We start from the raw sequence: 12,681 nt of genomic DNA, 5'->3' as shown, positions 1-12,681 counted from the left end.
AAAAGAAACATGGTCTTCCTTTTCTTCTTCTTCCTCCTCCTCTTCTTCTTTGTATTCATCTACCTCTTATTTTTCTTCACTTTCCTATTCTCTTTTTACATGTTTTTTCATCCTAATTTTAAGTGCTGTCGAGGATTTGTATTGAAATGGTTGGATGTTAAGTTTACCCCAAAGTTGATTTGTTTCTTACCTAACACAGTTGTGGTTGCGGAAGTGGTCAATAGTATGGAGTATTTATAGTATGGAGAGACACGTAGAAATATCATACATGGTGGGTTGGGGGGGTTCTTGGTAGCATTCGTGTAAGAACGTATTTAAAGACGATTCTAACCCCCTGTTTAATTTCTGAGTAAACATCACATGATTTTTGTTAATAACATTCCAAAATATGGAGGATGTGGATATCCGTGAAGGTGTAATCCAGCGTTTTCTTAGCTTTGGCAGAAGCCAACATGACAGCAGAGTGTCATTGTTGTTTCCTGGCAGGATTACGCACCAAAATCACAAAATGTTGTGCTGGGGTGGTGTGATGACTAGGAAAGAATGTGTTACATTTTTGAACAGCACCAGTTTAAGTGGAAGTAGGCATGTTTTTTTCTTTTATATCTATTGTTCGTTCAATTGCATTGGCGCTAAAGACAAAATCGGAAAAAGAAAACCTTGGAGAGTGGAGGTCTACCCCATTAAATTTTATTTTCAACGTTTTGCTTGTTCATACAATATGCATTTTTTGAACACATTTGATTCTCTGTTTCATAATTATGCAAACTAGACTATATCCACACTTTAATTGTGTGCTTTCATCACTGGGGATCAGTTTGTGGTGTTTCTACATTCCGCAACTCCATTCCCAGCTGCAAGCTAAACACATATCAGCATGATTTGCTCCAATGTGGGAATAATTGACCCAGAACAATTATTACAATGACTGCTCTCATTTTTCTCCTCCTCAATTTGCCTCCTTCGATGCAGAGTATTCTCTCAGTCTCCGAACAGAGCACTTGCTTGTGCGACAGTGGAGCACTACACGTTGAACAAAGCCCGCAAATAAAGTTCTCCTCTCCATCTCTGGAGACTCCATCCCCATTTGTTTTCATTATTTTGACAACCCGTTTTAAGGAGGCACCCCTCTTGAGCCTCACTTCGCCTGTCTGTTTCGATGCTCTTCCTGTGCCCTCATTCTCCCCATGTACTTGGAGCTCATCCCGAGTGAGGTGCAGTGAGGTGTTTCAGTCACAGTTCTCTGCCCATAAGACACACGGAGTGTAGAGTTGTGCTTGGCAAGACATTTCCCCACCAAGTCAAGTACACTCTTTCAGTACCAGCAGTTTTTTTGTTAAGATTCTGAATCAGTCAAGATCTGGTCAAGCCTCAATGGGACAACTGTTATTGCTCATATCTTAAAGGTGACGCTCTCAGTTAGAATTTCCACATGGGACGCAATGTTGTATGTAATATGCATTATTCCGTTTTATCTTGTGGCTTATACTTGAGCCAGTCTGATCAAGGGATGTAAACAAGTCTTAATCTACCCAATGAAGAAATATGCTCCAAACAAGCTGATGGCTAGATTAGCCCTTAATGCCTTTTTAGTGATTCTAGCACATTAAAATATTGTTTTTTGTTTCCAATTAAGAACAAAGACTTCATTCCCCTTTTAGTCATTTATAATTGTTTTGTTGATTTAAAAAAATCCCCTCCATGTGAGTGTTCAATACATCAATACCAGAGTTGGACATGTACAACAATTAAATGTCTCTTAGATATTAACGTAAAAAGTGGTAACATTAATGCAGTAGTTCTATCCATTGTGGGCATTTTAAACAATAACATTTAATCTAACCTTAAGACTGGGTGCCCCTGTAATGGACATATTCTTTATTCCTGGCATGCTGGTAAAGAGAATGAGAACAGTGACGTGTGCACAAACTTCACAACTCTGTTTTGAAGCATACAGGATATCAAATAGTTCTGACCTGTCTACTCAGGAGTTGTAAGGGGCCGGATTCTTCTGGCCAATTTAGAGTCGAAAAACTTTATTGAATAACTTAAAATAAGATGGAAAACTAACTTCTTCGAAACGTCTTAGTCCTAATATGTGTCATACGTTTAGTTCTCTAACTTCAATATGCATACTGTTTGTCAATAACAATAAGTGGTACCTCAGCGAGTGAGATAGAGAACGATGAAGAGAGAGAGAGAGAGCGAGCAGGAGAATTCCTTTGCTCTGCCATGATGGCCAGTGGAGCAGAAAAGTGAATTACCCATCTCCTTCAGCACTTCCTAATTTAATATCTCCGATGAGCAGGTTCAGCTCAGAATTGAGGCAAGGTGTGCACATTCATGCTGTGCCACAAAACATTAGATGTTGCTGCTGTTCATTTCTGTATGGTAATTCTGGCACAGGCCTTTTAGTGAGTGCATCGAGGGACATGTTTTCCTGGTTTTACTAATTTGGGTACTTTATTTGCGGAATTATCACTGCTGATGTATGTTTAGCTCCTTTTTTTCGTGAAAGCACAGCATATGAATGTATTTATTACAGCCACTGGACTGTCTTGGACTATCTTTGTTGCGTGAATGAAGCACATCCATTTGCTTGTATTTGTGATTGTTAAAACAGTCAACAAGGCAATTAGTTTTGAGTCTAGGTAAAAGGACAAGCGACACTTGAAAAGCAATGGCACAGAACTGCTTTTGCAGTATGGAGCTACTACATAAAGAGATAAAATATTAAACACATTTTATTGGATACCGCTCTAGGTTTTGCGCAAGCATGTCTTATAAAATAAATTAGAAATTAACCTTTTAGTTGTAAATGATTGTGTCTAGAAATGTGAATCTTGTCCATGCCTTCGCAAAAAATGTGTCGTTAATCCGTATATTTTTGCTGTCTGACTGAAACCAATCTAAAAAGATCAAAATGAGTGTTTATTCATTCTTGCTAAAATACTTTGTACATTCATTTTGAGGTGATATTGTATTTAGAAGGTGGTTTATTTCCCTTTGCTGTGCCCACTTTAAATTTCTGGACCAACCCTTCATTGAATGACACTCAAACATTTTAGAATACAAAAAAAGACTTTGGTCTAATTCACCCTGCGGGGCATTGATACAATTGTATGCAAAGTAAGCGATGTCATATTTTCCATTTGCCATGAGAAAACAAAGTTGCAAGATTTGTGGTGAAACGAAGAACATTGTAGTGACTGGTGACTTCTTGGAAGCTGATGACCAAATGGTGCTGTATGTACAAAAGGATGACAAGAGTCCCCTCAAGCCTTTGCCACATAGAAATTGGCAGTCAAACATCTGCTTGGTCTGAGTAGGCTGCATATCAATAGCTCTAATTAATTGGATTAATGGAGTGGATTCTGGGATTTGAGGAGAGGCTGGAGGAAGCATTTCAGCGGAAACAGAAATGCCGTCCCTGAGGGCAGGGGGTTGGAAAGGAGCTAGGATGGGGCACACAGCTGAATATGTATGAGGAAAAATTGAGTTAAAACAGAGGAGACTGCGGCATTCATTAGACCGCCCTCCCTGTGAAGTAGCTGTTTAATATGCACGCTATTACTATGCAAATTAGCAATAATGAAACGCAGAGGATTTTTTTTAATCAGAGGAAGAACAAGCAGATGTTAGGAAGGCCTGGAAAGTTGTGCTGTGATTGTTTGTGTATTTGTGTACATGTCACTGTCTGTGTAAGCATTTTAGAGCTGGAGGGTCTTGAAAGTCCCTCTGTGAAATAATAATCGTAAAAAAAAGTGTGCGTGTCTGGTGGGGGTGGGGGGGCACTCCTTAAGTGAGTCCTTACTACAAACTTGTCTATTGCACAAACTCCACAGAAAACATGATCTGGGGTCCTCACTCAAACTATTTATCTTCTCTGCAGGAATTGCATTAAGAACTCAAAATTAAGAACAGGTTATTTATTGAAAGATTTGTTAGTACCTCCGGGAGAGATAAAGCTTGATCGATTTATACCCGACCAATCTCAGCACTGCCTATGGTGATACAGTAAATCCCCCCCGGTGGTCCGTCCAACCGCAAAGTCAATATTAGGATACACTAGCTGTGCAGAGTGGGACAGTGTCTTCGATGCAAGTTGCAATGATGCTACGTGGTTGTGTCATCACATGCAGGCAATTGGGTCGTATGTGAAAATGTGAGCGGCTCCTCGAGACTCTCACTGCTTCATCGAGGTGTATTTCTGTCGGTATTTTTTAAGTATTGTAATGGTATGTTGCACATCCTTTGAACCATCTCGGACATCATTAAGTTATTGTTGACAAGTTATTGTTAAAACCTCAGACCGAATTTACTCTGCAGGACTAAATGTGTATTCAATTGATGCAATCCTTTGAATTCTCTTTTGTGTAGATGTGCTCTGGTATGCAATGCACCATTTTTTCAAGTTTGGTGTGATTGTTTTTATTGGTAAGCTGCACAGTCACGCAAAGGAAAGGCTAAAGATGATGTTGCATGCCACTCAGCTGTGATCTCAAATGTGAAGAGGAGGAGGATGGTGCTCCTGCACATAAAATAACAGAAACTACGCAATGTTGCTGCCATAGCAAACATGTTCCCTGTTTTGAGCCAGGTAATGTCCCAACAACATGGACATGTGGTAGACATTGGTGGAGTCAGGAACCAAAAAAAAGCTAATACACAGTGTATGGGCACATTCAAAAGTTTTCAAGTAAACTAGCGTGACGGTTTTGGAATGTGGGAGGAAACCTGGAGAAACCCACACAATCACAGGGAAAAATATACAAATTCCTTACAGAATTTGATTCAAAAATCTGTGAGGCAGATGATATTAATCTAAACATGCTGCCTTTCTCAGTGAAGAATAAACTAAAAATGTGTATACTACATGTAATCCATACAGCATATGAACATCCAGCAGTATTTTCACCACCAGTATTTAAAACTGATTGATTTTGTTTAATTGTAATCAAAACCATGTGACGTATGGAATATATGGTGACATATGATACAAACATAATATTCATTAGCTAATTTTCTGTACCGCTTATCCTCAAGTGTCGCGGGGGGTGCTGGAGCCTATCCCAGCCAACTATGGGCGCCAGGCGGAAGGACACCCTGAATTGGTTTCCAGCCAATCGCTGGGCACAAGGATAAAAAACAAAACCCAAGGTGGAAAAAAGAGTGAACTAATTGTCAGCCCTTTACCTAAATAGATTGTTGCCATTAGGTGGAGAATGTCAAGTGAGTCCTTCCAAGTCAGTCATTTTGTAGCCATTCTCCTGGATTCCCCATGGCACAGTGATAACAACAATATAATGACACACAATGCATCAGGTGTACAGAAATCCCACTCTCCCGAAGCCATGCTGGAATTTGATCTCGGCCTTAATAATGACAGTGCTAATGATGATAATGTGGCTGAGTGATGATGGTAGAGTCCCTTGTCACTGTGTTTCAGTTTTAATTAGAAAGCAAAGCTATAAAGAGGCAGCATACATGAAGCACAGACACCAGAAGTTGTTCCTGCCCATTAAGATGGCAGAAAAGTTTACTTTGGGCCGCAGCACATGCACTCTTTGTCCGCAGAAATAATAAAAGTGATGCACATCAAGAAGAGAACACTACCCTTGTGAAATATGGAAATGCACCATTATGTTTTGAAGCTGATTTGCTGCAACTGCCAGAGAGTGAATTAAATCTGTGCATGGTCCAAAGAAATTTCAAGGCTACCAAAGTATTCTATAAAGAAATGAAGTAGAAGAATAATGACCTAAACCTCACAGCTGAAAACACACAAGCATGGCAAGGAGCTAAACATTGGACTATTATGAAGTGGCCCCTTCTATGAGCCCTGAAGTAAATCCTATTTAACATCTGTGTAAGGAGCTGAAAAATGCAGTTTGAAGAAAGAAGTCTATCGACCTGAAACAACTGGGACTATTTGCCCATTGAGAGTGGCAGGTGAAAATAACTTCTGAGGGGTACAGAAGTGCCTCTGAAACCTGAAAAATATGGATTGCAGGGTTTGGATGGAATATGCAAGGGAATATTCACTTGAGGTCGAGGATACAGCCACTGACCACCTTTCTTCATGAGTTAAAAAAGAAGTACAAAACAATTCTGGTTCATTGGTATATGCGCTTCAATGTCAAATCCAGCAAAAAAAACTCATTCAGACCTTTGAAACCACACTGGTTGCTTCCTCTACTTTGCGTTATTGTCACTTTTAATTGGACCTAAATATATACGGCACTGCACAAGTTGTGTAATGTATGTTTATCGCTAATTTGCATTGCTCACTGATTTTTCTGTCACTTGCAGATGTACAGAGGTGATGTGAGGCTAACTTTAGAACCACGTGTTGAATGCTTGTATATACCACATGTTGGATATAGCTGAGATGTGACACATCTGAATTAGAAATAGTTGAGACACGTTGGTGTGCCTTTTCCAAAAACTGTGAGCGAACAGTGACTCTGCACCACCAGGAGGAGCAACATTTTTTTTTTAAATTGTACCCATCCACTTTCCTGTCGTATAAATGTTTGTAGGGTATTGTCATGTACTTTTAAATGTGTTTGGATGTTTGTCTGTTTGTGCTTGTCCCTGTTGCTTTTAGTATATGCATCTAGCCTTGGCATAAAAGGCTGGGAGGTTTTGGTCAGAGAGGCTTTGGCTGATGTCAACTGGCTAATGGCCTTGCAGCACAGTCGCATCACATTGCGATCACTGCAGTTTTCGCTTTTCTTCTCTGATGTTCTCACGCGCTCTTTGCCTTACAACACGTTATAAGTGATAGTTTTAGGTTGGCGCAACAACTGTATAATTTGGATTAAATTAAGAATTGTAATTGTTTTTATGTGTTTAATACAACCAACAAACAACAGTTTGGTTGCAAAATTAGAATTGTGTGTTTGAGTGCTGGTTGTCCAACAAACCAATAGCTTTGTGACCAAGTATTACATATATATCACATGGAACAAATTGTTTTTCAGGTTTTCGGAAATCATTTTCAAGTCTGTACATGTATTTATATTATACATTCAAGTCCGTTTTAAAGCACCTTGCCAACAAATCTTTAGCAGTTGACTGAAATTAAAGTTTAATTGACTGGATTTTTTTGCGGACATGTTCTTTTTGTTGTAGTTGTTGACTACTCTTACACAGAGCTGAGGTGGTGAAGTGACTATTTAAAGCAATGGTACTGCTTTTTGGCATGGATCTCCACATCTGTGCCGGAGGTCCTCATTTTGATTGTAAATCGCTCTGACACCAAAACAAACAGACTCCTCTCACGACACCAAACAGGCTTGAAATATTATGGGCATGGCTAATTTGTGGTCAACCAATCTGGCCTCCCTTTCAGTGACCACAGACAGTGTTAATATAAAATGTTGAGGAGAGCAGAGCGTGTCTTTGTGGAGTCTCTGAAAGGAGCTCCCTATCACTGTTGTAGGAAGGTCAGAGCACTCCACAATGATTAGATGTGCTCATCACGTACAATTAAAATTAGCACTCTGTGAGGTGGCATCTGTTGCTAATTGCAGTTGAACAGTTATCAAGTACACCATGGGGAGAAAAAAACAAGTCTAAGTGGAAATAAATAGACTTGGCTTGTGTGAAATTGGACCTGTGAAACACCTGCACATCACGTAGGATGATGCTCACGATCAGATTCTGTAAAACTAAATGAATTACTCCAACAATAATTGATCAGTTATTTTTTATAGCATCATATTTCATAAAATCATCTGAAATGAAGGCATTTAGACATAGACTTAGAAGGATAGATTCATGTACTGTATAAAAGGTTTACAAAAAACATTGGCTTACTGTGGCATGGGGAAAAAACTGATATTGTGAGTTTGGAAAGTGAGTACAAACAGAAGTAGAATTTGTTTCCACACCAAAGAAATTGCCCCAAAAAATAGATGTGCACCAGTTTTTTGTGCATGTGTAATATACATTATTCTGTGTGCTTCTAAAAGGTGCAAGTTAGCAAGCGGCCAAACATGCATAAATCACATTAATTAGCTATGCAGCTGTGGTCCTTGTGATGCCTCAATGGCTCTAGGACGATTAAAAAAAAATCTGTGCCATAATATAAACATAAACAACAAACCTAGATTGCACAACAAAGACCAATTAGTGTTTAGGGTTTGCTAATTTAGGTTCATATTTAGATTAATTATTCTCTTGATGATCTGAGAATTGCCGGTTGATTTAATTCTATCCAAATCAAAGACTCAATTACTAGAGCAAATGCCTCATCCTATACTCTACCTTTTGTCTGGTAGCTTTTTTAATTAAAAATTAAAAATACAGAATCCGATCCTGCATGCCGGTCCTGATTTAAAAGATTTTTCATATTTAACAATTTTGTTAAGAGTTATTTGGATCCCCAGCCAAGCAACACTTGCTGTATTAAAACAAAGTGTAAAAATTAAGTTGGCACCCCACTCCTGCTAAACACCAAGAAAAAGAACGCTGTGGTGCCCATAGAGACGTGGCTATTTATTGTATTATTATTGGCATAATTCGAAATAAAGTTATATTAGTAACTCAAATCACTAAGCATTTTGCAGTTTTCATCATGCAAGTAACTGCTACTTCCTAAATGCCAGTAAGAAGAGCACATTTTTATTAATGTGACAAATTTAACTCAGGAATGTAAATTAGGGTAGCTTTGGATTTCATAGTCATACACTGTATGTTTGTGCGGTTGTGTGCATTTGTGTGCTATGGTTATGGTTTTCTTGGTTCCACAGATTAGTGTTCAATAACAGTGTTGCTTTTGAAATGCAGCACATATTTAATCAGTGCTAGTGATGTGTTCTTGCTCCACAAAAATGCTTTCATTGTTCTGGACGGTTACTTATTTTCGACACTTTGTGCTATGCTTCCTCTAACAGCTGGATGCCACAAACGTGGGCCACTGAAAAAAAATGGAAGACAAGACAGCTGAGTGGTGACAAGAATGTACTGTTAAGATCCACTCCATTGGTTGACAAGGTAACAAATAGTGATACCAGTTGCTTTGGTGTGTACAGTACTTGACAAACCATGTAAGACAACTAACCTTTCTAAACCTTTGAGCAGAATCTTAACAGATTTGATATCATTGTAGTCTACGGTATACGTATGAGGATGTCGGAGTGTCCGTCATTGTGTCTCCTCAACCCCATAGTTAAATACCTCATTGACCAATGCTGGTTAGGCTCTAAACCAACATTGCCAGTAAACCTTCTTAGTGTTTTCTTGGAGGTTTTCCTTTCTTTTTTTTTACTGTGCTATGCACAAACGCTTACATTTGTTTAGAAAACATGAAATTACTGTAAATGAAAGAGTGAGAGCGAAAAGTAGTTGTTTAAAGTTACAGTCCACCGCATGGAAAACCAGCTGTATATTCAGTTTGAGAGAATGGTAGACAGTCTGGTATAAACAAAAAGTCATTTTTTAGATTTTCTACTCAACTCTCACAGTCTGCTCTCATATTTATAACAGACATTGGTTTCACACATCGTGTAACTATTTCACATGGGGATAAACATGTTTATTTTGAAATGTAATGAAACATGGCGCATCAACTTTTCTACACATGCAAGACATTGGGTTTTCTTTAAAAGGTCAAGGTCTTTTTTCCTGGAAAGTCAAGAAATGGAATGGAAGAGCTGTAATGGGTGTCAGTTCACATAAAGTTAAGAGAGTCTTATGTAACAATTGCACTTCAATTATTCATTTAATGATCAAAATATTTCAATTGAGATTAAAGAAACACATTTTTTGCAAATACTTCCAACATGGTTCTCAATGCTTTAGCCTAAATTTTCCAATTTTAAAGGTCGATTATCAACCCGTAAAAGTTCTCGTTTTGATTCCATGGTTACTACGGATGTGCCGCCCTCTACTTTATTCAGGTTGCCAGATCTCAGTAATCATTAACACCATCCTAACTGATACTGGATATTATCCGTTAACACCTTATTAATATTTTATGATGCCCATAGCTTTTTCTTGATGATATCAATACTTCAAGAGAATTAAAAAATAAAGAGGATAATAATAATAAGTGTTACACAGAAGGACCTAGTATTTCCTAACACTATGGCACAGACTGTTTTTAAAAAGATGACTTAAATTATAGTTATACTGTTTGTTTTTTATTTTTTCTAGAACTGAAAAGGGTGTGATTCATAATCATGCAAAACCATAGACCTAAATTCAAACAAACAGTATAAATGTCATCAAATCTTGTGCCAGATAAAGCTCATAATATTCTTGCAACCTACGTACCTCTCAAGTTACGCCAACTGCGGTGTCTGTGCTCTAAAAATGTCAGTCACGTTGAAGAGGTTAACCCGAGCCCAATAAGAAAGCAGTTGGAATCTCACACAAATAGATGGACTGTATCCGATCCGGGCTCAGCATGTTGTAAGACCATCCCGTTCCAATCTTGCTTCCCTCTGTCACCTCATTAAAAATACAAAGCGTCGAGCAAAGGGCCAGTCCTAAGCAATCTCGTTTAAAGCTGCCAGTGAATGCAGCAGCGTTAATGTCTTTTAATGCCGTTTCATCTGAAAAGCCACATTACAGTCAGATTTAGTAATCTGGTTTTGCCTGTGCTCATCTCTATGATGTCATTATGCAAAACTGACCTTTAAAGCCAGATTAGGGTGGGTTGTGGGAATAGAGAGAGAGTTTGGAAAGAAAATTAAGACAGAATGGGAAAAATTGTCCATTTTGCACAAGGATGGTTGAAAAATCCAGCGGCCTTTTTAACGTGCCATCTTCTATGAATCTAGATGAGATGACAAAATTACTCTTTGGAGTATGATCGGTTCATACCAATATTTCTTTGGTCAATTATAACCACTCTTATTCTGGAGAAAAACATTTGAGGTACTTTTTTCCCCATCTGCATAAATGGCATTCCTTCACCCATTGAAAATAGTTAATTTTACTTTTTCAGCAATTGACGGCAAAGCTCCTCTGCTCAGTAAATGCATGTTTTTATTTTGGCTGGGATTTGGAAATCGTAATTTTCAAATAAGCTATTTCAATGTCATTTTTATCATACATTTTACCAGGCCTAATAGGGTTACAGGAAATTGCAATAGTATGAGTCACCAATATTTATACAAAGTTGTAATTTAGCAAATGTTTGAATATTCAAAGAAATATGACCATAGGGAAAAAAAAAATGAAATATTTGCAGTGCATCTAGGTAACTTCGATTTACCTTTCAAACACGTGGTAAAAAGACAGTAGAAACACAGAAATGATCGTAGGAATAAAAATTATGTCATGATTCAGGTAGTTGTTTACTATCTTAACTGCCTATTGAAAAAGGAGCATTTTCCCATAATCCCCCTTGGAAATAATACAGCATTCATCTCGCAACACAGAAAAAATGTTGATGAGACTATGTTTCAGTCTTTCCAGAGCAATGGTGTCACGACTTCATGCAGATATTAAATAAAGTTACTCGAATTCCTTCCTTTTTTGTGTGCAGACAAGGTCACAAAAAGTACACAACCTCACATCAGACAGAGTTCAACTTTTGCTGACATGATCACTATAGTATTTTAGCTTGGACAAATTAATCTTACACTTCCTTATCCTGTCATTATCACAAAGTTACAGCATTACCATAATCATTATCTTGTTGACTTCTTCCCGGGAGAGTCCCATAGATGGGTCAGTTCAATCTCTCAGGGGAGAGGCTTCCTCTGCTTAGCGATCCATATGAAAGTAAGCCTTTTTGTGGCACATGCCAGTGTGGTATAACTGGGGCGGAGAATGCCGATCCAGGTGCAAAGCTGGTAAGCATGCCAACTTGCTTTGTGTAAAATGGCAAGGTAGAGCAGAAAAATTTAAAAACTAGGCAGCTATACAGTTTTTTTTTCTGTCAGAGCTTTAGCTGTAGAAATTGCAGGGCTTGTTATAAATATGTAAATAAAAATGGACTATCCATAGTCTGTTCCCCATACATTCCTGGGCCATTTTGGAAAGGAAACAGTTTGATGAGACATGGTGTGTAAAAACCCAAAGTTGTCAACTAATACAGTAACATTACATTTTTACTCTCACTTCTATCAAACACCCTGTCAGTTTCACACTGTGAGACGGCGGATGGAGTGACAGCTTGTAGAACAGGAAAACTTCCATGCTCACGGCTTCTGCACCATTCCATCACTAGCCAATGAAGCCCTCATAAAAGTGAGTTATGTGTCGCAAGCGGGGAGGTTCCATATGGCACAAGTGATCCAGAAAGGTAACATGTCGCAAAGGACCCCTAGAGCCCAACAAGTCAGTTTTTACAGGCCACCCCCCTTTCCCATCATTAATTGATTTTAATAGCCAGCTGCAAGGAGGCAGAAAGCTTCCATTCAGCGGTCTGATGGGGATCTCTTCCCAGCCCCCCCAGTGAACACTGCCGCACTTAGAGCTGTTTGTTTGCTCTGCCTCCAGTGTGTGTGGCTGCCAGACCGGCTGGGTTACTCTGTTAGACACACACTCAATGTCCCAGCTATTCACTCACTCGATCACTCAAACATTTGTTCATTTACCAGCTCAATAATTTCTTCTCTCAATCATTGGCTCAGTCATTTACACGGTCATTTATTCAGTGCTCACTGCTCACTCAACAAGGGCCATCATACTTAAGAAGAAGGTTCAAAGGAGCAGTTT

At 38.7% G+C, this 12,681-nt stretch overlaps 1 long non-coding RNA gene across 2 annotated transcripts in view; it reads left to right on the top strand.

Moving 5' to 3' along the window:
• Window positions 1-12,681, top strand: part of LOC144075029 (uncharacterized) — a 150,744-nt gene that overhangs the window by 59,965 nt on the left and 78,098 nt on the right. For both annotated transcript variants that reach the window (XR_013300450.1, XR_013300451.1), the window contains exon 3: window positions 8,904-9,003. This is a non-coding gene — a long non-coding RNA (uncharacterized LOC144075029). The remainder of the gene's footprint in view (window positions 1-8,903; window positions 9,004-12,681) is intronic.

Source organism: Stigmatopora argus, chromosome 5 (genome assembly GCF_051989625.1).
Source record: "Stigmatopora argus isolate UIUO_Sarg chromosome 5, RoL_Sarg_1.0, whole genome shotgun sequence".
NCBI lineage: Eukaryota > Metazoa > Chordata > Actinopteri > Syngnathiformes > Syngnathidae > Stigmatopora > Stigmatopora argus.
The sequence above is the reverse complement of the archived record's forward strand: the minus strand, read 5'-3'. Positions and strand labels throughout refer to the sequence as shown.